Below are 4,082 nucleotides of genomic sequence, written 5' to 3'. Positions count from 1 at the left end.
AAAATCAGAGAGCCAACTGCCACCATTAGTTTGCCCCAAAAAGATATTCATTTGGTTTTGCATAACACTATCAAAACGATTATTTGAGGAAAATATAACAACTAAATAAAACTGAGTACATTCATTTATTATATATTTATTTGGGATCTAGTTGGTTAGGCACGTCATCATAATATCTTCTGATGAAGTTTTTGCACATCAAACTGTTTAACCTTTCAGGTGAGTCCAAGTAACTTCCCAAGTTGAATCCAGACTGCTGATAGTAGTGATGGAAACTGCAGGAGAAATTATTTGAAGCATTAGACTTTCAGATTGGTTCTATTTTCCCCCCTTGAAAATAGGTCAAAAAGTAAAAAAATATCAAAATCAGAGAGCCAACTGCCACCATTAGTTTGCCCCCCAAAGATATTAATTTGGTTTTGCATAACACTATCAAAAACATTATTTGAGGAAAATATAACATCTAAATAAAACTGAGTACATTCATTTATTATATATTTATTTTTATTAATAATAATAAAAAAGAGCTTATTAAAACACTCACTGACATTTAATTAAAATGTATAATAATACAGAAATATATAAATATTTAATAACAATTATTTTAAAAATAATCAACAATTAAATATTTTTTTGCATACTGTGACAGAAGGAATGAAAGGAAATACACAAATCGGATCGTTGTTTTCTTGCCATGTTGCCAGATTTCTTGTTGATTGCGACGTTGCCGGAGATTACTTCTGGTCGGATTTACTCCAAGACCATGGAGGCCGAATTCATTGGACGCTACACCGGCTTTCTATTTGAGTTTTCAGTTCGTTCAGTTGATTTTCCATTGTGTTCCTAAACCCTGTGGAAATGGAGACAAGAGAGGCTATGTTAGAAATTGTGAATTAGTATTTTGAAATTTATCAAGTGAAGTTAAAAAAATGTAGGTAATATCTGACTAGAGTTTCTAATTTGAAAGTTGTTTTATAGATGTATCATTTTCCAAGTTTATGTATTCTTTGCGGTAATATAAAAAAGGTATTTCAATCGAAAAAAATCTACATAAATTTTTTAATGACCCTCCACTAATCACAAATTATTCGACAAAGAATTAATGTGATGAAGCTAGAAAACAAAAGAAAAAAAAAAAATGCCATGAGTACAGTCTAAAATAAAATTACCAAACCCTCCAAACACAAGCGACCATTAGAAACTTTTATCACCAAGAGACATAATTACTTTAAAATATTTTACAGTTTGCCAACAATCTATTTTCAACTAATGGCAACTAATTTCAAACTGAGAAACTAAAGTTTAGAAAAAAAAACTCTAAATAATGTGTTATGTATGTACAGTTGTTTTGAAAACAAACTACCAGTCTAATAAATCAAAATTAAAATACAACTCTTTTCAAATAAAACGGAAAAAAGTGTAAACGATATGCATGGTTTGATGAAAAATACAAAATGGGGGTATCCCAAACATGAAAAAAGTTGTAATTCAATCCGTTTTGAAAAAAGAGAACTAATTTTATTTATTGCTTCAAAACAAAATAATCTAATTTTTACTGCAAATAGCTTGGGACTAACTTTCCTCTCAAATGCAATACGAGAGGATATATTGACAAACAACTAAATCAAAATAACACTATAGCGAAATGCAATATTGTTCACAATTACTTTTCCATCCGTGTGTGAAGAGATTAGAGAAGTTTTATAGCTGTTGGGGGTGTATTATTGTCTAAAGTTTTAAAATTTAGTGGTGGGTGGGTGGGTATCTAATATCGTGGGGGGAGAGGGTCTATTGCATGGAGCAATTGTTTTCGATCTGAGTTTTGACCTCGGTAATTTGAGTTTCGATCGTGTTCTTGAATTCTGGAAAAGAACAGAAAAGAGAGAGGCGAAGAAGAAAAGAGTTAAAGAAGACAGAAGAGAAAAATAGACAGACACAGATTTAGACAGAGTCCGAAAGAGAGATAGCGTGAAAATAAAAGAATACATAAAATCTGTATTAGAGGGTAGAGTAGAAAATATAGACAAAACAATTGAAGATATAGCAGAAGTTGTGTTAAAAGGGTTCCGTGAAATGTATGTAAGTTTCTATTTTCAAAGGGGTCCTCGAAGAGCTAATCAATAAAATAATAGAACTGTTATTCTCACGAGACTAAGGATATCCCAAAGTTGATACAGAAAGTCCAAAAAAGCACCAGGAATCGAACCCAGTAAAATTAATTACTTTTTTCAAGTGCAAGAAGAGATAAACAGAGCTGAAAGAGAGAATGAAAGAAGTGTTAGAAACTGTGTTGGAAATAGAAAATATAATAAATTATTATTTAACCTAATTGATAAAAGTGCTGTTAGAAGAAAAAGTGTGAATAAAGATAGAGGGGAAACAGATGAAAGTATGGATAACATAGACGAAAATATAAACAAGGTGAAAAGGAGAAGTGAAGGGATGGAAATTAAAAGAAAAAGAAAGAAAAAGAAGAAGACTAAGAAGAATAAGAAAAAAATACATGAAAAAAGAACAGACACGAGAGAAAATAACGAAATAGATAGACAAGGTTGAAAAGAAAACAAAAGTTGAAAAGGAGAGCGTGAAAAACGAACGGGTAATTAAAGAGAAATATAGAATTAAAGAGAAACGAAATAAAAAGATAGAAAAAAAAAGTTGGACAGCTGAAAGGTTGCACTTAAAAAATAATTATAGAAATAAAATGAATGAAAAAGAAGAAGATTTTTTGTTAGACAGGGGAAAAGAAGTTAACGGAATCAAATGATAATTACCAGCTTGTAAATGGAACAAAATGAAAAAGCAAAGAAATATATAGAGACAGATGAAGAAGAAAAAGAAAACGACGAAAGAAGAGAAAGGAAGAGAGTTGGTGAGGGATGGGTAAATGTTTGTTCAAGAAGTGTGCAAAAAAAGAGAGAAAATGTTTAAATGTAAAAACAATATTGAAAAAAGTACAACAAAATGCGAATGAAAAAGGGTGTCAGAAAAGACACAAAAAGGAGAAGATGTAAAAGAGAGAAGAAATATAGGAAAGGAAGAATCAAAGAGAGCAAGACGAAAAGAAAACAAGAAAAGGAAGAAGGAAGGAAAGAACAAGAGGAAAGAGAGAGAGGAGAAGGGAAAATTCAAATTAAGTCAAATTTTAAGGGATTTTTTTCGGCTAACCGAGTCCTTATTTACCTCTAATAATATTGTCCAACAAAGTTTGCAATAGTTATTAGTTAATTAGTTATTATTAATACTAACCCTAAATGTAGGATGTTGCCTGATTTTGAAATCCCCTAAGTAATTAAACGGCTAAAAATGGCGGCTCGGAAAAATGTCCCTAGATAAATATTTGCGTGACTCTTCTTCCCTGAATACTTGCAAGACTCATCTTCCAGTCGCGCTACTCATTTTCTTATTGCGCTATCCACTTCCTAGTCGCGCTATCTAGTTCCTAGTTTGCGCTACTCACTTGCTAATTCGACTCGGTAGACCCTATATTCACTTACAAAGTATTTAAGTATTTACATATACTTATAGGAAACACGATGAGATATATGAAGAAACTAAATAAACCTTATTATTATTACTTCCTATTGACACAATTGAGGCCCGGGGCTATCCGAATCTTAGAAATAGGTAGATATTTTGATATTGAAATAAAAAAAGCCCCGGCTAACACAAACAGTATCCATGGCTTATCTCATCCTATTCGCGCTCACTTCTTAGCTGAAGCTATTCTTTTTTCTATAGTCGCGCTACTCACTTGTAAATTCGTCCTGGTCGGCTTCCCCTCGGCTTCCTCGGCCAATTCCTCAGGCGTCTTCTTCTTCCTCATCAGAGGTTCTCAGGTTCCTAAGGTTCCGGCTCTTGGATCCTCCTTCCTTCTTCTTGATGTTTACTGTGGAACAGAAGATAAAAGTTAGGATAAGGAGTGTTAGGCGCGTTTCCGCACTTGAGGTAACACGTCGCAAGTAGCAAGTCGCAAGATGCCTACTGCTTTACGTCTGAATCTTGTTCAAAGAAACATGAACTTTCACATTGAAGTAACAACCTAAACAACATGTGACAATAAATGAAACTGCGAGGTTAAT

At 32.7% G+C, this 4,082-nt stretch overlaps 1 long non-coding RNA gene across 2 annotated transcripts; it reads right to left on the bottom strand.

Annotated features, from left to right (window-relative positions):
• Positions 1 to 689: 689 nt before the first annotated feature.
• LOC103521020 lies at positions 690 to 3,783 on the bottom strand. 2 transcript variants are annotated; one of them, XR_003394642.1, is made up of 4 exons: positions 3,755 to 3,773; positions 2,775 to 2,777; positions 1,668 to 1,862; positions 690 to 850 (listed from the first exon to the last, which is right to left on the bottom strand). It is a non-coding gene; the product is annotated as an uncharacterized LOC103521020 (long non-coding RNA). The 2 variants fall into 2 exon arrangements; XR_541963.3 differs by lacking the exon at positions 2,775 to 2,777 and having other exon boundaries at positions 3,755 to 3,783.
• Between the last annotated feature and the right edge of the window lie 299 nt (positions 3,784 to 4,082).

This window comes from Diaphorina citri, unplaced genomic scaffold (genome assembly GCF_000475195.1).
Source record: "Diaphorina citri unplaced genomic scaffold, Diaci psyllid genome assembly version 1.1 scaffold4403, whole genome shotgun sequence".
Classification (NCBI taxonomy): Eukaryota; Metazoa; Arthropoda; class Insecta; order Hemiptera; family Psyllidae; genus Diaphorina; species Diaphorina citri.
This window is presented reverse-complemented; position numbering and strand designations above follow the sequence as displayed.